The 23,884-nt window shown below is 42.4% G+C and overlaps 1 protein-coding gene across 1 annotated transcript in view; it reads left to right on the top strand.

The window, feature by feature from the left end:
* The first annotated feature begins 14,134 nt into the window (after positions 1-14,134).
* Positions 14,135-23,884, top strand: part of G3BP1 (G3BP stress granule assembly factor 1) — a 31,630-nt gene continuing 21,880 nt past the window's right edge. Inside the window, exon 1 of the mRNA XM_027081487.1 lies at positions 14,135-14,373. The gene's annotated coding sequence lies outside the window, so the exon portion shown is untranslated. The remainder of the gene's footprint in view (positions 14,374-23,884) is intronic.

Below are 23,884 nucleotides of genomic sequence, written 5' to 3'. Positions count from 1 at the left end.
CATTAGATACACTGTCCCTTAATTTCCAGGTGTATTTTTAGTCTGCGTCCTCCTTCTGGTTTGGGGAACCACGTTGAGGAAAACTATAGTCTTTTTTTTTTTTTTTTTTGGCCAAGCAGCGAGGCGTGCAGGATATTAGTTCCAGGGATCAAACCCGTGCCCCCTGCAGTGGAAGCGCAGATTCTTCACCACTGGACAGCCAGGGAAGTCCCAAATTATAGTCTTAACACATACCTGAAACCTTTTTGAGAAAGTGTGCTGGTTGTTGATTTATTGTCTCTTAGCTCCAATTCATCCTTTTTTTTTTTTTAAAGAGCTCATTCATGTAATTTTTTTTTGAATTTTTACTTTTTTTATGGCAGGTTCTTATTAGTTATCTATTTTATACATATTAGTGTGTATACGTCAATCAAAATCTCCCAATTCATCCCACCACCACCACCACCGCCCCCAGCCACTTTCCCCCCTTGGTGTCCATACGTTTGTTCTCTATATCTGTGTCTCTATTTCTGCCCTGCAAACCTGTTCATCTGTGCCATTTTTCTAGGTTCCACATATATGCGTTAATATACGATATTTGTGTTTCTCTTTCTGACTTACTTCACTCTGTATGACAGTCTCTAGATCCATCCACATCTCTACAAATGACCCAATCTCGTTCCTTTTTATGGCTGGGTAATATTCCATTGTGTATGTGTACCACATCTTCTTTATCCATTTGTCTGTCGATGGGCATTTAGGTTGCTTCCATGACCTGGCTATTGTAAATAGTGCTGCAATGAACATTGGGGTACATGTGTCTTTTTGTCCAATTCATCCTTTTTGCCTGCTTGTGAAAATCTGGACCCATTAAACATTGTTTTTTCATTGCCTGATGGCAGGATGTTAAGCTTTGCCAGTAAAGGCTCTGGAGAGACACTAGAGGAGAAGAGCTTTTCCTTTCTGATTCCAGTGTGCTCGCTTTCCAGGCTCTTGCAGGATGTGTGATTGGCCTCTGCCTAGCTTCTGAGGATGGCTTCCCCAGCACCAGGCTCCTGCTGTGTACAGGGACCAGCAGCACCTAGCAGCCAGCAACTTCTCCCAGTACCTGCCCTGCTTATGCACTTTCATAGAGTAACTACAGTGAGATGATTCTCTGTGAACAGCTTTCTCCAGCATCCTAGAGGGCAGTTTTCCAGCTCAGAGGGTGAATTTCTAGCAAGTTCCACCAGCATGGTACCATAGCCACTCCTCTGCCATTCACAAGGGTTGGATCTCAGCCTGGGTGTGTGGGGTGCAGGATTCTTCTTTACTATTTTAGCCTTGTGGGCAGTGGCTTCTCCCCGAATCTGCTACTCCTATATTCTTTAGCGTTCTGTTTACTTCTTACTAGCCAATCCTTCATTACTCTAGCTCCATTATAATCTTTAAACTCTTCTATTTCTAATTATGGTGTGGTTTCCCTCTCCTGATTGAACCCAGACTGATTCAGGGAGTGACAACTTGCCTACTTCAGTTTAGGAAAGAGGATAATGGTTCCACCCTTAGTCTAAGTTCAAGGAAAACAGGACATCCCTGGTGGTCCAGTGGTGAAGACTCTGCCCTTCCGTGGTTAAGAATCCGCCTGCCAATGCAGGGGACACGGGTTTGATCCCTGGTCTGGGAAGATCCCACATGCCGCGGAGCAACTAAGCCTGTGCGCCACAACTACTGAGCCTGCTCTCTAGAGCCCGCAAGCCACAACTACTGAGCCTGCGTGCCACAACTACTGAAGCCCATATACCTAGAGCCCTTGCTCTTCAACAAGAGAAAACACGACAATGAGAAGCCCATGCACCGCAATGAAGAGTAGCCCCAGCTCGCCGCAACTAGAGAAAGCCCGCACACAACAACAAAAATTTAAAAAAAAAAAAAAAGACTCTGCCCTTCCACTGCAGGGGGCACGGATTTGATCCCTGGTCCGGGAACTAAGATCCCACATGCCACACGGCCCAAAAAAAAAAAAAAAACCTTAATTTTCAAGGAAAACAGAAGGGGTAAGTCTAAACCAGGACCAGTCACTGACTCACACTGACCCTAGATGACTAGGCCCACCAGCATGGTGAGTAGAAGGGGCATGGATATTAGAGCCCGTCCTAATCTGCTCAGGCTGCTGTAAGAAAATACTGTATCACAGACTGGATGGCTTAAGCAACAAAAAGTTATTTCTCACAGTTCTAGAAGCTGGGAAGTCCAAGATCAAGATGCCAGCCCATTTGGTTTCTGGTGAGAGCTCCCTTCTTGGCTTGCAGACAGCTGCCTTCTTGCTATGTCCTCACAGGGTCGAACGACCTAGCTCTTGTGTCTCCTTCTCCTCTTACAAGTGCACCAGCTCTACTGAAGTAGGGCCCCCCCTCTTTTAACCTTTACCACCTCCTCACAGGCCCTGTCTCCAAATACATTCACATTGTGTGTGGGGGGGGGGCTTAGGGCATCAACTATGAATTTTGGGGGAACACATTTCAGTCCATAGCAAAGCCATGTATACCACAGTTTGAATCTTAGCCCTATCATTTACTAGCTGTCTATCCTTGGACAGATTACTTTACCTCTCTAAGGCTCAGTATCCTCACTTACAAAAGGGAGCAGTTTGGGACTTCCCTGGCCATCCAGTGGTTAGGACTCCGCGCTTCCAGTGCGGGGAACACGGGTTCCATCCCTGGTCAGAGAACTAAGATCCCGCGTGCTGTGCAGCACGGCCAAAAAAGTAAAAATAAAGTGTTTAAATAAAAGGGAGTAGTTAAGATAACTATATACGTTTTTATCCAAACCTCTAGTTGGTGAAAGGGGATACCGTTAATAATGTTGTCAGGACAACAGGCATATACCATGACTGTTCCAGGGCATATGGTTCCCTCAAGGAAACCTACACTGTAGTATTGTTTGGAGGAATATATATGGTAATGTATGCATATTGTCTAGCACATTGCTTGGCACAGGGTAGGCATCAAAAAATATTAGAATTCTTCTAATTGCTAAAATCTCTGCTGGCCTCCCTGGCACTGGGTCTTCCCCTACTGGCAAAATGCTCACCTGTTAACCCTCCACCCCCTCCCTACCTGCCAGGTGTTTCCTAAAGGAGGGAGGGAGGGAGGGAGGGAGAGAGGGAGGGAGGGAGACCAGTGAAGGTAGCACTGGGGACAACTGTTTACTGAGACTGGGGAAAGCTAGATCACTGTAGGAGGCAGAGGAGGGAGTAAAGGAAAGACAGAGGAAGAGTGAACAGCTCAGAGAATTGGGGAGGAGAGGGTTAAGCAGAGAAAGTGCAATTTAATGATAAGCAGCATTATGAAAACTCACTAGAGATAGCAAATGAAGACCTGTCAAAGAGGAGAGGAAAATGTACAGGATTATAGTTCCTATATATGAATATATACATAAATTCCATTTGTTTACATGAAAATAAATCTGAAATGAACTACAGCCAGTGTTACTAGAAGTTATCTAGGATGGGTGCAGGATTACAGGCAAAATCCCAATGTACATATTATTTTTAAAATTTCGAATAATACAAAAAGATACGGAGGGAAAAGTCAGTCTCTGTCCTACCCTAATCCCCTCTTTTAAACAAAAGGCATACTATATACAGTTTTGCCCTTGCTTTTCTCACTTTACAAAATATCTTAGAGATTGTTCTTTACTAGTACATGTCAATTCCCTTCATTCTTTTTAGCACTACATGGTGTCCTACTATTCAGTTGTACCATAATTTATTTAGCCAGTCCCTATGGCAGAAACCTTTGGTTGGTTAATCCAGCACTCATTCCCAGTCGTTTTATTCTAGCTACTGTAGAGGCTGGAATCCCTAAATACTTGCTTTCCCATCCTCTCTTGCAGCCAAGTGCACCCACATGATATGACTTAGGCCAGTGAGTCAAAAGCAGACTGCTGGGAGGCTTCTGGAAAAGCTCTTGCTTTCCTCACAAAGGAAACAGATACCACTCCTTTTCCTTTCCTGCCTAGAATGCTGATAAGATATCTAGAGCACAAGTGCACCATCTTGCAACCGTGAGGGAAATGTCAAGAGAATCTAGTTCTGACTGTGTGGTCACTGAACCGATGCCAGCTGCAGCTTGGGCCTCCGCACTTGTTATGTCAAAAATGTAAGCCCACCTTTATTTTTAGCTACTAGTACTAAGACTTCCCGCTGACACATTCCAGATACAGTCCCTTACCACTGGACATATAGGTTGCTTCCAATCTTTTATTGCTAATAACAGTGATGTAATGATTATCCATATCCATACATCTTTGCTTAAAATTTTGTATAGAATTCCTAGATGTGAAATTGCTATTCATTTTTAATTTTGATATAGCCAGATTGCCTCTCAAAGTTTTATTAACTACATTTTTCCCATCTCCAGATCTCTGTGTATTATTCTTACCCTTTTCGATATTATAGATCATTTTTATTTCCTTTTAAAAACTTTGTCATATTTTCAAGAGTGAATGTGTATTAAAAGAAACACAGGGAAAAATATTTTTAAAAAGCAGAGTTCAGGAATTCTGAGTTCCAGACTGCCCAGCAGCAGTCTCATTACTAGCCTTGTCAACTTGGGTAAGTTTCATCACTAAGCCAGTGGGCCTGGAAAGACTACGGTCATGTGTAGTGGTGGGTTCTCACACAGTGATTGGAGCCTTCTTCCAGGGATACCCTACCTCTAGACTCCACCTACTGGAGTGACCCTTTGGTGGATGCTTTCCAGTTAAGCTTTGGAAAGAGAGGCCTTTATAGCTGCTGCCTACTCCCTCCAGGAGACTAAGTGTTTATTTTCTGTGTTATAATACAGGTATGCACTAGCTGCTTCACTGCTTTATCCACTAAGGAACGCTTAACCTAAGATCAAAGGTTCTGATCTGAAAGGGCCTGCAGAGAAGCCCAGGCATGAGAAGAGACGGGCTATAAAGCCAAGGGAGCTTGGGCTGCAGGCTTGGGAGAGGGAGCATAGCATCTGGCAGAGTTGCAAAGTGGCTCAATCTGGCCTGTAGACATATTTTATTCAGTTCCTAAAGTATTCAAAATATTTTTAGAGTAGTTAACATTTAAGAACATTGAGTGTGGTTGCACAATATTGTGAGTATACTACGTGCCATTGAATTGGACACTTAGAAATGGTGAGATTGGTAAATTTTATCACAATTAAAAACAAATCTGCTTGTAGAATGGCATGTGAAATTAGTTGCTTCTTTATTACAAGAACTAAGAAAAGCATTTAACAAATTAAGATTCCAAATAATGTTTAAAAAAGAATGAATTCAGTTATAGTACTCTTAGAAAGAATATTTCATTATTTTTTAAAGTGAGAGCAAAACATTTTTATACCATTAATACAATGTTAAGAAAAAAAAGAATGCTGAGTGATGTCACGTGATGACCCAGATTTTGAGTATCTCCTGGAAAACTGGAAGATCTGGAAACCTATCTATAATTGGCAGGATAGGTCAGGTAATGCTGTGGTAACAAAGAATCCCCAAACCTCAGTGGCTTGAAACAACAGATTTATTTCTTGCTCATGCCCTATGCCCACTGCAGGTTGGGCACCTTGGAGGAATGGCTCTGTGCAAATTGTTTTTCCCCAGGGATCCACATCGAGAGAGACTATCCATATGGGGCAACATTGAATATTGGGGTGGGGTGGGGAGGGAAGACCTTGGCAAAATAATCACCAGCTCCAAAGACTGCCTGGAAGAGATCTCTGTCACTTCTGCTCACATTGCTTTGGTCAAAGCAGAGCACATGGTCATGCCTATTTTTTTTTTAAATTATTATCTTAGCTGCTCAGCTTGTGGGATCTTGGTTCCCTGACCAGGCATTGAACCCACACCCTCAGCAATGAAAGTGTGGAGTCCTAACTGTAAGGTTGGATCTTAACAAACGGCACCGCCAAACAGAGGAAAGCTTCAAGTGAGCTTTATTAGGGAGCGCTCCCGGGCGAGGTTCACGGGTCCGAGAGAAAGGGGCCAGAGAAGTCGCACGCGGGCAAGGGTTGGGCAAGATTTTATAGGGGAAGAAGGGAAAGGGGTGTGGTGAATCTGGGAAGGCTGGGCTGGGTTCAAAGTCTCCAGGTCAGTTTCTGGAACTGGGTGGTCCGGAGAGTTTTGGTCTGATGCAACCTGTGAATCTGATTGTGTTCCCCTGCCTCGGGCCAGTTGGCCTTACACTAACCACTGGACCACCAGGGAATTCCCATTCATGCCTGTCTTTAAAGGCTACAGTAAAGTAGAATCTTGCCAGGAATCTGGAAGGAGGAGAAACAGCATTGTCAGAAAACAACACTAATGACTGCTAGGGACTGTTTAGACAAGGCACGAACTCTTTGGGTCACCACAGTCCCCAGCATGCCTTAGTGGACTCCCAGCACTACAGCCAAAGGTCAGAGGACATTTGTTCCTTTTGTTCCTTTTGTTCCTTTATTTTCTGCCAAACTACTCTAGGCTTCCAGGATTTAAAGCTGTGTTCAGTGAGATAATCCAGACAAACCTGTGTTCAATTCCTGGCTGTTTTGGACAATTAACCTCTTCAAACCTCAGTTTATTTCCCTGTAAGATAAAGATAATAATTAGACCTATCTTCATAGTGCAGTTGTGAAAAATAAGACAATGCTCACAAAATAGTTCACTGCCTGGTACACAAAAGCACTCAGAAGCTATTCTTAGGGTTATGACAAGTTATTTTTTAAATTACACAATATATGAGAAGTTTCTTAATGTAAAAAAAATTAAAAATAATACAGATAAAGTAAAAGTCTCCTTCAAGCTCTTAGGTCACTGTCTTCCATAGAGGTAGTAACTATTATCAGATTGCTCTACATCTTTCCAGATATTTACCTATGCATTTACCAACACTGACAAACACATGCAAATAATAGTTGGGATTTTTTAAGCATATATGACATACTGTACATAATTCGTAAGATGCTCTTTTTAATGAATATGCTCTGGAGATTTATGCTATATAATATTGCAATATATACTTAAAATGTCAATATCTATGTATATAAACACACATATATACACATATTATAAACCAGGTCAGTCTTTAAAATTACTGCATAAAATTCTCTAGTATGGATTTATTATTGTAAATTTAAATATTCCCTTGTTGAGAGATGTTTCGATTATTTTTCAATATTACAAACAACGCTATAATGAACATCTTTGCTCCCTGTATACATGTGGGAGAGTTTCTTCAGAAGAGATATAAAAAAGTGTAATCTCTGGGTCATAGAGTGTATGGATTTTAATTTTAATGGATACATTCAAATAGCGCTTGGAATGGTTATGCTAATTTATATTTTCTACTAGTAGTATATGAGAATAACTAATTTTCCACACTCTTGTCAACATTAGATTTTAGCAAATTATCATTTTCTCAATTTGACGAGTGAACAGTTATTCAACTTCTTTTTGCCTTGGTTTCCCCCTGTGTTAAAGTGAGCAGTTTGAGGATTAAATGAGCTATTGTATGTATTTTATTATTATTCCCTTTTTCCTTATTGGGCTTTGGATTTAGAGTGCTATTATCCTGAATCTGAATACCAGCTCTGCCACTTCCAAGCTATGTGACCTTGGGCCAGTCATTTAGCCTTTCTGAGCCATAGTTTCTACTGCTGTAAAATAGAGTTAATATTTTATGATGTTTATGAAGAGTTTTTGTGAGGAGGGACTCAAACATGGTGCCTAGAGCACCATGCCTATCATATAGTAGGTGCTTGATACATGCTACGTTATTTAGACTTCAAGTTTTTGTCCCTCTTCTAAGCCACAGGAAGTGAGGACACCTAGGTCTATAGATCGTACTGGAGTGTGCTCTTTTTGCAAAGAGCTTTGGCTGCAGATTACCAGGATTTGCCATGGATTAAATTCTCAAACCACCTGGAAAGCTGTCTATGCAGCAATACCTGGTGCTGTGCCTGAGAGAATGAAAGAAAATCCCAGCCTCTCAGGGGTTTCTGAGGAGGTCCTGTCCCTTTTCCCTACTTGGGGCTGTATTATCCTGCCCTGGGCAGTACTGACAAGTGGGTAAAAGAACATGGACTTGAAATCAGAGAGTCCTACTTTCTAGCTCTCGCTGTGTGACCTTGGGCAAGTTGCTTACTCCCTCTGAGCTTGTTTCTGAGAAATGGGAAATAGGATTGTTGTGACTATTAAATTAAATGATCTTTGTAGAGAACATTAGTAGGGTGCCTGCCTGAGGCATTGGTCAGAGGTTGAGGAGGTGATGTGTTTGCAGACAGTCAATGCCAGAGGAGAGAGGGATCCAATTAGGCATGCATTTCTAAGCCAGTAAAGGGTCTCTTTGGATCTTTGTATGATTTTTGTAAGGTAAGGAGAAAAAGGAAAAGAGGTTAGCAGTCTGGGAGGGAGGCAGATTAAAACATTAATGCTTCATTTCCAAAAGCCCTCATATACCTAAAGGGGTAATGTAGTATTCCAGCTGTTTGTTTTAAAGATTAAAGTTTTCATATGTGTAGTTCCTCATATCACTATTAAAATCTACACTTAACATTGAATTTTTGAAAAATACATGCACATGTTTAAAAAAATTATAAAGTACCAAAGGGTACTTTCAATGAATGAAAACTAAGCCTTCTTCCAAATCAGGTCCAATTCATCTCCCTGTTAGCAATCATAGACAGTTTCTTATGACTCCTTCCAGGTATTACCTGTGCATGTACAGCAAAACCATACAGGATTGTGCATGGATAACTGTAGCAATACAGAGTATCAATAGAAATAATTGCCCCATTAATAATGGCCCCCTACCCTGTTTTCTTTTTTTCCTATCTTCATTTATTGATATCTCCTGGAGATCTTTATAACCATACACATAGATCTGCCACATTTTCTCTATGTTTTCATGACAGTCCACTGTAAGAGTGAAACAGGAGGGAAGGGGGCAGGGCACAACTTTTAGAAGAATGACATAGCCCAAGGACATGACATAAACTGATTAGAACCAAATAGGTCCAAGATGGCGGATGAGCCGACTTTCCACTAGACCTTGAGCCTCAGTATACGCTCATTGTAATACATCAGCAAGCTAAATGACACACCCACAGGCGCCATGACAGTCCCAAGGCTGACCCTAAAGGTCGAGAAGTGGGTGGTGGCCCAACTTCTGGAAATCCCCACCCCTTCCTCAAAATAGCTGGAATACTCCTCCCACTCATTAGCCTATGAAATTACCCACCCCTATAAAAACTGACAACCCCATACCCTGGTGCCTTTCTCACCTTCTGAGATGGCCCACACTCCGTGGAGTGTGTTTCTCTCTAAATAAATCCACTTCTTACCTATCACTTTGTCTCTCACTGAATTCTTTCTGTAACGAGACATGGAGAACCTGAGTTTCATTAAGTCCTGAGAACAGGTGTGTGGTCTCAGTTAAAAGACCATGGGTTCAAGTCCCAGTCTGAGTTGCACGGTTTCAAGAGTGCACTGTATTGTTGTATTGTATCTACCCAGTCCCATATAGCTCGACATTTGGGTTGTTTCCTGTCTCTACTGCAAGCAGTGCTTCAGTGAATAATATTACACTGGGTCTTTGTTCATAGGTAGAAGTTTAACAGTTAAAGGTACATACAGGCACATATATATATATATTTTTTTGCAGTACGCGGGCCTCTCACTGTTGTGGCCTCTCCCATTGTGGAGCTGTGCTCCGGATGCGCAGGCTCAGCGGCCATGGCTCACGGGCCCAGCCGCTCCGCGGCATGTGGGATCTTCCCGGACCGGGGCACGAACCTGTGTCCCCTGCATCGGCAGGCGGACTCTCAACCACTGCGCCACCAGGGAAGCCCAGGCACATATTTTTCTTTTCTTTTCTTTTTTTTTTTTTTTTTGCGGTACGCGGGCCTCTCACCGCTGTGGCCTCTCCCGTTCCGGACGCGCAGGCTCCGGACGCGCAGACTCAGCGGCCATGGCTCACAGGCCCAGCCGCTCCACGGCATGTGGGATCTTCCCGGACCGGGGCACGAACCCGTGTCCCCTGCATCGGCAGGCGGACTCCCAACCACTGCGCCACCAGGGAAGCCCCCAGGCACATATTTTTAATCACCCTTCCTGAGTGATTAGCTTTGTTTGGGAAATACTGATTCAGGTGATATTCTTAGGAGGATTCCTTACCCAATACACCACCCATCCATCCTCTCCACAAAAGCGTATTTTCTGGGGTCTTGCCCATGCTTTTTTCTGTTACTAAACACAAGTCCGTGTGCCAGATGCACAGTGAGGCTAAACAAACTGAAATGTCGGAGTTTGGAGCAGAGAAAGGTTTATTGCAGGGCCATGCAAGGAAAATGGGTGACTCAGGCTCAGAAACCACCGAACTCCTGACGGCTTTCAGGGACAAATTTTTACAGGCAAAATTTGGGTTGAGGGCTGTAGAATGTGTGACTTTTTTCTGATTGGCTTGGTGGTGAGGTAACGGGAGAGTTTGTTCTTACTTAGTTGAGGCATGCATCGTTAAGGTGCCTGGGCTCTTCGCTGTGGCGTGCAGGTTTCTCTAGTTGTGGCATGCGGGTTTCTTCTCTCTCTAGTTGTGGTGCGCAGGCTCCAGGGCACATGGGCTCTGTAGTTTGCATCATGCGGGCTCTCTCACTGAGGCGTACAAGCTCAATAGTTGTGGCTCTCGGGCTTAGTTGCCCTGCAGCATGTGGGATCTCAGTTCCCCAACCTGGGATCCAACTGTGTCCCCTGCACTGAAAGGTGGATTCTTTACCACTGGACCACCAGGGAAGTCCCAGTTCCAGGAATCTTGTGCTCAGCCTGAAGTTATCATCTTCCACCTGGGCGGAGGGGCCTTAGTTCCTGCAGAAGAACTCAAAGATATTGTTATGTATCTTCCTTCAGGAAGAACTAAGACCCTGCCCCAAGGCTGCACTATTGTTTCTTGACTTCTCCTTTATCTCTGCATTCCCTCCCTTCCCTGACTAGCAACTGTTTGAACCTCCCCTTTGGAACTCAAGGAAGGCCAAGGAGGCCGAAGTCTTTTTCCAGCAAATAAGAAACGAGACATGGAAAGGATTTGTACCAGGAAGGGCCCCACAGCTCCATTTCATTTCCACCTCCATTCTCAGACCTTTGGGAGAATTGGCAGAAACAAAAGGTTGAAGTTGTGTTCTGGAGGGTTTGCAGAATTTGTTTGCCAGTAGAAAGGCTAGTAGGAGGCCAGGTACTCTCCCTTAGATGACTACATCAGGGTTCTCACCACTGGCACTATTAATTTGGCCCCCTTCATCATGGGGGCTCTCCTGGGCTTCCCAGGCCTAGGCCTCCATCTATTAGATGCCAGTAGCCCCTCTACCTAGTTGTGAAAAGATCGTATGTCTCCTGGGGGCAAAATCTCCTCCATCTTGAGAACAAGCGCTCCAGACACTTCCATGGTGGTAAATTACTCACTGAACATTTACTAAGTATCCAGCATCTGGATCCTGAGGTAAATGACCACAGGAAGATGCCAACTTGTTCTCTCCCGTGGAAGACAGTCACAGCCACCTGAAGGGTCTTGTCCACATTCTCACTCTGGTAATCCATTTCCTCTTCCTTTCTTCCTACCCACTATTAGACAGCAAAACCATACAGGATTGTGCATGGATAACTATAGCAACAGAGACAACACAGTACATGAACACAGTCACATTGTAAAACTTTCCAATAATATATTATCCTTGTTGCTCCCACCCTAGGGGAATCCCTAAGGGGAATGGATTGTTTTAAATTTAGAATTCTTCCCCGGTGCACTTACATACCTATTTTAACATACAGAAATCAGGCGTTTTGGTTTTTCGTTTTTAACATAAATGGGAATTCACTGTATGTTTTGTTGAACTTGATTTTTGTCAGTTAACTATCCAATTAACAACTGGAGACAGGCTCATATCAGTATAGTTCGACCTCATTCTCTTTTAAACTGCTGCATAGTATTGTATACTATGGGCATATTACCGGTTAATCAGTTTGCAAATTGATGTGCAATTACGTTTTCAGTTTTTAAATATCATAACAAAGCTGACAGTGCTGTAATGAACACGTAGTACATGTCTCTTGGTAAAAAGAAAACACATGGCTATCAAGCAAGAAGGGAGATACACACAATTTTAACAGACTGCCAAACAGCCCTACAAAAAGAGCTGTTATCACTTAAAATTCCCTCCAAATGTGATTAAGAATAGCTTTGACCCTCATCACAGGCCACCTGGGTTAAATTACCAATCTGAATTTGAAGTGTTGCCAATCCGCTCTCCTTAGCATTTCAATTGGTAAAGTCTTGTTGTAAAATGCAAATTTCTTAGTTCACCCTTTAAGAAACCTTTCAGGGGCTCTCCAACGCCCTCAGAATAAAGTCCAAATTCCTTAGCAAGACTAACGTAATCCTGGAGGTTCCTTACTCCAGAAAACCTCTAGCAGCTTCTCTCCTCTGAGCCGAGTTCCCTCCAGTGCCCCCATAGCCCCAAACGCCCGTTCCCCAGTTTTGGGAGCTCCCGGCACGGCGCAGAGGCACTGTTTGTTGAATGTGTGACAGCGGCAGGAACAGCATCTCGGTCATCTCTGACCCCAGCCCCTGGAGCTCAATAAATGCTTATTGAGCAAGGCCAGTGCGGGAGAGGGGCTTGGGGGTCCAGAGGGACGCTCCTACTTTGCTCCTGGAGCCGCACCTCCGACCCCACCAGGCTGCTGCCTGCGCCCCATCGGCCCCAACAAAGAGGCCTCAGGTGCTTCATTTCCAAATTTGCAAAACAACGAGAACCCCTTCCGCAGGGTCACATGCCTGGAAGGAGACTCTACAGAGGCGGTCTCTGTATTTCCATATAAAATGCTCATGTGATCAACAGAGGGCCCAACAAAACAGTAAGAGTCCTGGACAGGACCAGGCTGGAGTGCCACTTATCCCCTAAAGTATTTCGGGAAAGCTAAGGTGTCTCATATAGTTCTTTTTTTTTTTTTAATATAAACTTATTTACTTATTTTTGGCTGCGTTGGGTCTTTGTTGCGTTGCGCGGGCTTTAGGCACGTGGGCTCAGTAGTTGTGGCGTGCAGGCTCTAGAGCGCAGGCTCAGTAGTTGTGGTGCACGGGTTTAGTTGCTCTGCGGCATGTGGGATCTTCCCGAACCAAGGCTCGAACCCGTGTCCCTTAGCATTGACAGGCAGATTCTTAACCACTGAGCCACCATACAATAGTCTGACAATCAACCTTTTAAAGACTGCAACGACCTGAAGAAATAAGCCCTCACAGCCACAGCAACTGGAAATCTAAATGACAATGGTGGTGACGCCCAGGATGCTGCAGGAAGGCCCAAGCCCATCGGAGAATTTACAAACTCCCGTTTCTCGGTGAACACCCACCAGCCAGCCTGCCGCAGCACTTGCCGAGAACAGCAGGGTAGAAATGGGTGTCCTCAAACTCAACGGTTTTCACCTGCGACCTTTTTACAGGATCTTAGGTAAACAACGGGAGTTACTTTCTCCTCTGGCTTTCGTTGAACAGTTGTTCCACAAGAGTGCTGACTAATGGTGGCAGCCAGCAAGTGCCCTTAGGCGGCCTCATGGAAATAAAAAAGTTGGTATAAGAAAGAAAAACAAAACAACCAAACAACGGGAAACTGTACCACCTGGCTCCAGTGATACCAAACTGTGAGGAAAAGGCGGGAGAGGGGTCCTCAGGGATCGCACCCAAGAAGTGAAGAAAGAAAAAAGGACAGAAGCCCGAGCCCAGACAGCCTCAGAACCGCCCCAGAGGGCACGGCGTACCCGGGGCTAGGTCTCCTCGGTGCGGTCCAACCTCTGCGTCAATCAGCTCTTTCCCGCGCTGTGATTGGTGGGCTTCCTTGGCCACCCTGGCGCCCACCTCCTAGTTGCTTGGGGTTTACTTCCCCAAAGTACACGGGCCCCACCTTGTGGAGCAACCGCTCCTGCATGGAAAGCGGATCTCCGCCCTGGGGAAGACGTTGTAACGAATGGGAGCACCCTCAAACATTTATTGGCTACCGTGGATATCGGTCAAAGAACTTCCCACCCTCCTTCCCACCGTACCTTTCAGTTATTGGTCTCTCTTAGTGCCAATCCGTTACTAGGGAAACGAGCTCCTCACAGTCTCATAGGCATGAGTCAAAGCCAATCAAGAGCCACGCCTTCATCCTGAGTCAGTACCCAATTGCTGCTCGAAGAGCCCAGGGTGCGCAGTCGGGATTGGCCACCAGACTGCTCGACCTGGCCGCAACAAGTTAGGCTGAATCGCCCTTATATAGCCCGGCGACGGAACACGCGTGTGTGCGGACGCAGTTGCGTGAGGGGTTTTTTGCGTTTTGCGGTGCTGTGGAGCAGAGCTTGTTCCTCTCCCGCTCAGCCGTGCAGGTACGCCGAGGTGTGGGCGGGGCTGGGCAGCCCCGGGACGAGGACGAGCTGGGGCTGTGGTGAGAAGGAGACGTCCTAACGGCGGCCGCGCGAGGCGCGCCTCCCCCCCCCCCTCCGCAACGGCCGCAGGCGCGCGGCGGACGCACGGGCGCGCGGAGGCGCTTCGCCCCCCGCCCCCACCGGCCCGGCGCGCGTGGCTGTGGACGCGTCCGCCGCCTGCGCGTGCCGCGCCCAAGGGCCACGGCGGGCGAGAGCGAGCCGCGGCCGCCGCCCGGGTCCAAGGGTGATCTCGGGGGCCTGGGGCCCCGCGCGGCCGGCTCGGTAGCTTTTCCCGCCTGCCCCCCCGCCCCCCCCCCCTCCGCGCGCCAGCCGAGTCCTTCCTCCCATGGCGGGGGTCTCCAGCTTAGCCCAGACCAGAGGAGGCTTTTCTTTGGGTGGGGGACACGAAGGTGCGATGAGAATTTCTCGACTCGGGAAGCAGAAGTGCTGCTCCTAGGTTTTATTTACTAGGAGTAACGGGGGGAGCAGCGAGTTCGTGGATATTGAGTGATGATAATAGCTAACATTTTTCCAAGCCCTCGCTGTGTGCCAGGCACTGTGCGGAGCAACTTGTGTGTGTCTTCTTTACTCCCGAAATGCCCCGTTGAGGTATGTACGTTGCTTTCCCTCTTTTTACAGCGGACTCGAAGGCCCAGAGGTGGAGTGACACGGTCAAAAGCGCACAGACCGTAAGGGGCAGGTATTAGTTTGAACCTAGGCGGTCTGACTCCCAGTCCCCGGACCTGTTTTATTCTTTGTCCCAGCGCCCTGTGCGGCTCTAGGGCATCTTTGCCCCCAGAACGCTAGTCCCTGGGGTCAGCATCAGCCTCGGAAGGCTGACTGCAGCGGCATTTGTACTTGGGCCAGTTGAGGGCTTCCAGGGAGACGAGGGTTGGACGTGGGATTATTTCAAAGGAAAAGAAAGGGTTTTTTGGGCTTCTTTTCTACAGATATTCCTAAAGGTAGCTGATGGATGTGCTGCCCTAAAAGCTTCTGGGAAAAGCGTAAAGTGAATAAGCCCCAATGATCCTGGACAGTGTTCCTCGTCAGATTTGAAACTTAGAGGCTGATGATGGGAAGTTCCCGCCAGCAGGAAGTTAGGCTCTGATATTAGATCTTGAATCTTCTTTCTTCCTTTTTTAATTGGAGCAGACTTTTGAGAAAGACCCTCGAGAAGACAGTTGAACTTCCTCGATTTATGTGGTTGAAGAAAATGAGGTTGCAGAGCGATGAGTTTCAAATCTGGCCATGACGTATAAGTGAAAATTTGAAATTGGAGCGGAAAGCTTGGTGCCCAGTTACAGGACAAATTTGACCTCTGTGGAGCCTCAGCTAGGTGAATTAGGGGTGATTGAGAGGTGTTGGAAATCTTACCCTTATGGCAGTTGGGAACTTCTGTGGATGAAAACTTGTCTACATACGTTTATTTAGCATTGTGTGTATGCTGCTGTTATATGCAAACGTAGAAGACACCTTCAAAGACTTGAGTGTAAATTTTTCTAGTAGAGTTATATCTGAGATTTTTATAAAACCAGTTTATTCCTTGACTTAATGAAATAATAAATGTTCCTGTGTTGCAGGTCCGCATCATTACTTTGCATCACAAATGTCTCTACTTGAGCTAAAGCTACATTAAAAGTTTTGGAGCTAGCTCTTCTGAATTAATTTTGATTGGAATGGCTGTCGACCATTTTCCTTTCTCTCTTTTTTTTTTTTAAAGAAGTTTATCTATTTTGTTTGTGCAGACACTTCTTAGAATTGGTCTTTGTATAAGAATTGTTTTTGCTGCTAGAGGGAACACATAATTTACATCTTTGTAAGTGAATTAAAAAGCTGTGAGGAAACAAACATTTTTGTTTCCATTTACCCAGTAATTTCCATATTTCTTAACAGAAAGTAGCGGTAGATACAGGATCAAAATAGCTTATGGACAGGTTCCAACACCTTTGTTGGTGTTGCCATGAATGACACATAGCTTTAGAGTATAACATTGTTTTCTTTGGAACTTGCCTTCTTGTAGCAATTCCAGTTACCTGCGTTAATATACACCAGTTAGCTATTGAAGTAACATTTTAAGTTATCAAAAGTTAAAACACTAATGATCTACATTTAAACTGTTAATGAGTCCACTAATTATTCCTTGAGGTAAAATGTATCAGAATGAAAGTTCTTTGTGTATTATTTGACGGAAATTTTTGTTAGTTTCCCCTTCAGATATTTTAAAAAATACTGTTCTTGGCTTCAGGCAAATGGTTATCGGTTGGGTAGGAATATGAAACCTGGTATTTCACAGATTGGTAGCCCAGTTGATCGCTTGTGTATTCATTGATCAAGAACAAATGAATTGAAGTAAATTGATAATACAAGACTTGTCTGCCTGTCTTCAATCCAAGCTAGAGGTTACTTTTGCTGTTAAAATCCTTTGAATCTAAGCTTTTGTATCTCTTCTAACTGGTAGAAAAGTAGGTAGTTCTTTGTTCTTTTATTTAACTCACTTTAGTTTGCTGTTCTCAGCTGACAGTCTGCTAAGGGAACATCAGGAGATTTGGTAATGTTTCTTGGTGACCTACTTCACAGCAGTTTTTGGTAATTTACATTTTTTTTTAAACTTGTTTCAGTACTTTGCCTAGAAAGTAAAGGGCAGAAGTTTGTTTTAAATTTTTATAGGTTTGTGAATTGTATATGGTTCTTAGGACGGATGGGGCAGTGTTAAAAAATGAAATTCGGTATAAAGCCTGAATGTGTGACCTAAACCAGTTTTTCCTTTTGCCAGTTTACTAACATTACCCACTTGATCTTTCAACATTTTGCAGTTAGATTTGTTTCTTAAAATACTTCAAAATTCAAATATGCATTGTATATTCATTTAATTGCACTTTAAGACTTCCTTGGACAAAATTTACTGACTCTAAAGAGGGAGATAATTGTTAAAGTAGGTAGCTAAGAAAAAAAGCCCCCCCCACATCAGTTTTTAACACCTAGTGGGACCTTTAGTACAGTACTATCCTTCCAGCCATGGAGTTAAACTTAAGATTCAGCAACAGTAATCACACTTGTAGTTGGTGATCACGCTGTGGTGAAGAACTAAGTTTGTTTTTAAATCTCAAAAGTCAGCTTTCTGTTTGTTTGTTTATTTATAGTATTCTTGGTCACCCTCTCTGGCTTTGGTTGGGAAAGCTTAATTGCAAGCCTGATGATAAGGTGAAGAGGGTGAAGAGTTAGGAAAAATGTGCACATGAAGAGTGGGAAGAGGGGGCTTAACAAAGCAGAAAGTTATTAAAAGTTCTCTTTGTAAATAAAAATCAGGTCTTTAGACTTTAAGTGATAAGATTTCCACTTCTGCATTCTGGCCAATCTGTTATGTCATATTGCTTGGCTGTTTAGCCTGGGTGCTGTATTTCAGGTATTTAATAAAAAGTAAATATTAGAGATGGTAAGATATGGTTCAGAGGATAAAAAGCTGGCTTCCTAGATGGGACACACTTCAGCTTAGTAGGAATGTCATCCTTGGTGGCTGTTAAGTGGCTTTGTGGCAGCATCATTGCTTATTTGTATAGCTGTTTATGTATTTTTAAAGTGCATTCACACATCTTAGGTTTTCTCATGTTTTTGCATATAAGACCTGGAGCTCTGTAACCTAAGTAGTTGTCTAAACTATTTTGTAAAGCAAGTGGTGTAACTGGTAAGGATATGTGCTAGATATATTTCCTTGTTCAGAAACTTAGAAGGTTTTAGAATTTCCTTATTCAAAAAATCTTTGAAGGTTTTAGAAGGCATCAGTGGCACCTACCTGCCTTTCCAGGTTTTTTTGTTTGTTTGTTTTAACAACTGCGCCTCAAGTATATCCCATGTTTATGGACTATCTTGAGCTTACTCCTAGGGATTCCTGGCATACGTCCACCTATGCTTTATGAGATCTGAAGCATAGGAAATTCATGTTTTCAAGGAATTTCATACATGAAGCATTAGTATATAGTTAACAGTATTTTTTCATCTTGGTGAGAAAGGACAGATTGTTGCTTAATTATAAACCTAGCTGACTAGCTTTTAATGCTGGATTGGGGAAGGGATGTTAAAAACCAAGAAAAGTTAGTGAATTAATTTTGTCAGTTCTTGAGTTTTTTTCTCTTGAGGAAACATGTTTTTTGAGGTAATTTTGTATTTACAGACAAGTTGCAATACAGACATGTTTTGTATACCCTTTACCTAACTTCACTAATGTTAACGTCTCACCTAATCATGGTACATTTTTCAAAAATAAATTGACATTGATAAAGTATTATTAACAAAGGCTTGACCTTATATGGATTTCCTTAGTTTTTCCACTAATGTCCTTTTTTTCTGTTCTAGGATCCAATCCAGGATACCACATTGCAGTTAGTCCTCCTGTCTGCTTGGTTTCTCTTCTCTGATCTGTGACAGTTTCTTGTATTTTCTTTGTCTTTAATGACCTTGACACTTGATCTCAGTTTGGTTATACTTGGTGTTGAGTAGACTGAGGTTATGGATTTTGGGAAGAATACCACAGAGGTGACTTAGCCTTCTTACCGCATCACGGGGCACATAATACCATTCCTAGTTGAATTTAACCTTGATCACTTGATTAAAGTGGTGTGTACCAGGTTAGTATTTTTTTCCTTTCCATATTCTTTTTATGAGAAGCTAGTCACTAAGGGAGGAAAATCTTTGAATATGTGGACATATATTAAAGCTACCGCTGTAGTTACTAAACATTTGGGGGGAAACACTTTGAACTTAGGCAGATACTCTGTTTCTCTAAATTTTCCCCGCTTAATGTTAGCATTCATTAGTGGCTTTTGCCTGCAGCTCTTAATGGTGCTGTTCTCATGGTGATTCTTTATTTCCCTTGTTTCTTCTCCGTCATTTGAAATGCTTAGGTAAGAAAGATTTGCCTCTTCTCCCCATTTTTTTAATTCTTCATTTTCCCATTTTTTAACACTATTTACCCATTAATTTTTAAATTTTTAGTTATATCAGTATGGGCTCATGGATGTTCTTTGGGGTTGTAATCCAGTGTTCTCCTAACTTATTTTTGGTTTTTTACTTATTACTTTATTTTTTGAATTGTTCCAGTTTTGACTCTTGTGTTCTTTTGATGTTCCCGTATTTTTTTTTTTTTTTAAGCATTTTCTTTCTTTATCAGGTACTTCAGGCTCATGTTGTATTTTGCCTGTCCTGTGTCTCCCAAGAAGTTGTCAGGAAGAATTTTGAAGGAGGGTGACAGGTGGTAAATGTCAAGAGTTTGGAAAGTAGATTGAACTGTAGTAGATGTAGTGATAGTTAATGCTGCTCTTGCTCTGAGCAAAAGCGGCTTGGTTTCTGTAGTTTTTTCTCTGGTCTGGGAAAGCATTTTTATTTCTCATAACTAAGCCAAATTTCAAATGTTTGAATACATAGCATAAGTTTGCAACAAAATTTGCAACATATTCATGTTAGTACACAGAAACCCTCGCTGTTTATTTTTTCGTAGTGTTTTAGATAGGTTATTACAAAAGAGTAAAAAGATCCCTTAAATGTCATTGTACTCAGAATTGACAGTTAACATTTTGAGTCACTCTTTTAAATTTCCTTTTTTTTCCTGTACAGGTTCCCGTTCTGCTCTCTTCCCCTGAGATGACCTTTTGTCTTTCCAAGCTATTATATTGGTGGGTTAAAAAACAGCTTTATTGAGGTATAATTGACATACAATAAATTGCACATATTTCAAGTGTAGAATCTGATAGCTTTTGGCATTGTTTATACCTATGAAACCACCGCAATCAAGATAGTGAAAATAGCTATCATCCCCCAAAGTTTTCTCATGCTCCTTTGCATTCCCTCTTTCCTATCCACTCTCCCTCCTCTTCTGCCCCCAGGGATCCCTTATCTGCTTTCTGTCACTGAAGATCAGTTTATACTCCCTAGAATTTTTATGTAAATGGAATCATACAATATGTGCTTTTTTAAAAAAAATTGCTGAGTAATACTGTTTGTTCTGTCCTGTAAATATACCACAATTTGTTTATCCATTCACCTGTTGATGGACATTGGTTTGTTTCCAGCCTTTAGCTATTACAAATAAAACTTCTTAAGAAACCGCCTAACTTGTACAACGTGGTTGTACCATTTTACATTCCTGCCAGCAATGTTTGAGGGTTCCATTTCCTCGATATCCTGGCCAACGCTTTATTACCAGCCTTTTAAGTTGTCATTCTGACAGGTGTGTAGTGGTACTTTACTGTGGTTTTAATTTGCATTTCTATAATTACTAATGGTGTTGATGTTCAGCATTTTTCATGTGCTTATTTGACATTCGAATAATTTCTTTGATGAATTGTCTCTTCAGATTTTTCGCTCATATTTTTTAGTTGTTTTTCAGTTTTGAGACTTCTTTAATATATTCTGTATACAAGTTGCTTTGCAAATAGTTACCTCAAGCTGCTTTGCCTTTTCATCCTCTTGATAGTGTCTTTGCAAAGTGAAAGTTTTTATTTATTCGTTTATTTTGGCTATGCTGTGCGGCATACGAGATCCTACTTCCCTGACCAGGGATCAAACCTGCATCCCCTGCAGTAGAAGTGCGGAGTCTTAATCACTGGACCGCTAGGGAAGTCCCTGGAAGGTTTTAATTTTGATGGAGTTCACATTATCAATCTGTGCTCTTATAGATCACGTTTTTAGTGTTGTGTCCAAAAATGACTCACTGTCACATTCAGATTTTCTTTAGAAGTTTTATAGTTTTAGGTAAAACCTAAAACTATTAAGTAAATTTTAATATTCTGTGAGTCTTGAATTGAGGTTGTCTTTATTTCTATATATGGATGTGCAGTTGTTCCAGCACCATTTGTTGAAAAAAGTATCCTTTTTCTACTGAATTGTCTGCACTTTTGGAAATCAGTTGTCCATTTATGTGTGAATATATTTCTTTATTCTGTTTCATGGATCTATTTGTCTGTTTTTACATCCAGGCTGTTTTAAAAATAAATTTACCGATGTATCTATGAACAATACTGCTATTGTTTTGTGTATACTAAAAACAAACATTTCAAGGCTATCATACAGTACTTATTTGGCAAGTGACTTTTTGTTTTCTTTAAATCCAAGCTGATTTATTTATCTTTTAAAAATTTATTTATTTATTTATTTTTGACTGCGCAGGGTCTTCATTGCTGTGCGCAGGCTTTCTCTAGTTGCAGAGAGAGGGGCTACTCTTTGTTGAGGTGCGCGGGCTTCTCATTGTGGTGGCTTCCCTTGTTGTGGAGCACGGGCTCTAGGCGTGCAGGCTTCAGTAGGTGTGGCGCACGGGCTTAGTTGCTCTGTGGCATGTGGGATATTCCCGGACCAGGCTTGAACCTGTGTCCTCTGCATTGGCAGGCGGATTCTTAACCACTGCGCCACCAGGCAAGCCCAACTTATTTTGTTTCTGAGATCTAGTTCATGCTGACTTTATGACTGCTATAAATAGGGTGACTTTATATCTCGGTTTCCCAGGAACACTCCTAATTCACTCTAGTTAAGCTGGCGTAATTATTAATTGTATCACTTTTTAATCTTTTTTTTAAGTGCCCATATGATAATCTTACATACAGCCCGCTCCATGATGTGAATAAACTGCAACTTAACCCATTACCCCTTCGATGGATATGTGAATTGTTACCTGTCTTATGTTTCAGAAATAGGGTGGCATTTAATTTCTCTGTTTATATGTGTGTAAATGGGTGAGTTTCTCTTCTCTATATATCAATCTACAAGAGAATTGCTGGATTCATCAGATTGGTTTTAATTTTGTTAGACAACTGCAGAGTTGTTCTCCACCGTGGTTGTACCAGTTGACACAGCAGTTTTGCAGGTTCTTTTTTCATTACTTCCTTTCCAGTGTTTGATATTGAGTGATATTTTAATACTTTGGAGGATCTCCTGTGAGAAGTGATAAGTTTTAATATGCATTTTACTAGTTACTTACTTTATCTTTTGTTGTTGCCCGTTTACTTTCCTGAGAGTTGCCTGTTCCATTTCTTTGCTTGTTTTTCTCTCAGGTATTCTTTGTTTTAATGATCTGTGTGGGAGTTCTGTATCCATTCTGCATATTAATCTCTTAGAGTATGATGTGCTGTGCTTTTTCTTAATTTACAGTGGGCATTTAACAGATCCTGAGTTATTAAGACATTTTGCTGTTTTGCTATTATTAGAAAGAGTAAGCTCAACTATTTAAAAATTCAGGTGGATTATAGTTGGTTTTAATGCTTTCCTGTTCTTGGAACATAAATTCTCACAGCTCTATTAGACTCAGTTAAAAGAAGGACCTTTAACATTTCTCTGAATTTCAGCAAAATTGATGTGGAATTTCTTTAAAGTTGCCATGCAGTCTAGTTAAATTGGGCTAAGTGAGTATTTTGAAAGTTAGGGAAGTATTGAATATTTCACAGATCAGGGTCAACTAGTAAAAACAAATCAGTGATTATGTTAGTACATGAGGTATTGACATTTCCGTGTGTGTTTTTTTTAGAATAGCACTCATTGATGTTGCATGCTTTACAAATAAGGTAAGAAAAGTATAAAAATTACATTCTTCACTCCTTGTACGTAACTAATATGAACTCTGTTGCCTCAAACTTTTTTTTTCCTGTTTTGTAGACTACCTTAGTCATGCTTTTATTGTTTGCTTTGATGGATTCTAAGGCCAACACGAAGTGATGCTATTGGAAAAATTATACTATTAGAAGCCAGAAGCGAAACTTTCCTAAAACTGGAAAACTTATCAGAAGATATTCTGATATAATCCTTTAAAAAAGCAAAGTACATAGATATCATAAGACAGATTTAGAGATGAAGCCAAGAGCTTTTTAGGAGGTTGCTCCACTCTAAGACCTTAACCCTGAAAGTTGGGAGAAAGTAACCAGATAGAAACTTCCTGCATCATGAAAAAGTTTAAATTGGACCATCTATACTTGCTGCTAGTAAATACAGAGAGATGTTCTGTGGTCCTCAGATCTGGTAAAGTATCCCACTTGGACTAATTAAAATCATACAGTGTGGAGTTAGTTTATGGAATTGTGAACTTAAAGGGATTTTTTTTTTTTTCTTTTAAATTTATTTTATTTATTTATTTTTGGCTGCTTTGGGCCTTCATTGCTGCACGTGGGCTTTCTCTAGTTGGCGGCGAGCGGGGGCTACTCTTCCTTGTGGTGCATGGGGTTCTCATTGCTTTGGCTTCTCATTGCAGAGCACAGGGCTCTAGGTGCGTGGACATCAGTAGCTGTGGCTCGCGGGCCCTAGAGTGCAGGCTCAGTAGTTATGACCCACGGGCTTAGTTGCTCTGCGGCATGTGGGATCTTCCCGGACCAGGGCTCGAACCTGTGTCCCCTGCATTGGCAGGCGGATTCTTAACCACTGTGCAACCAGGGAAGTCCCTTACGGGGATTTTTAAAGATCATTTTGTTTTAAGAGCTAGAATATGTAAGATAACAGGTCA

Source organism: Aethalodelphis obliquidens, unplaced genomic scaffold (genome assembly GCF_003676395.1).
Source record: "Aethalodelphis obliquidens isolate GAN/ISIS:26980383/991018 unplaced genomic scaffold, ASM367639v1 scaffold45, whole genome shotgun sequence".
Lineage (NCBI taxonomy): Eukaryota > Metazoa > Chordata > Mammalia > Artiodactyla > Delphinidae > Aethalodelphis > Aethalodelphis obliquidens.
Note: the sequence above shows the minus strand (reverse complement) of the source record. Positions and strands in the feature narration are given on the sequence as shown.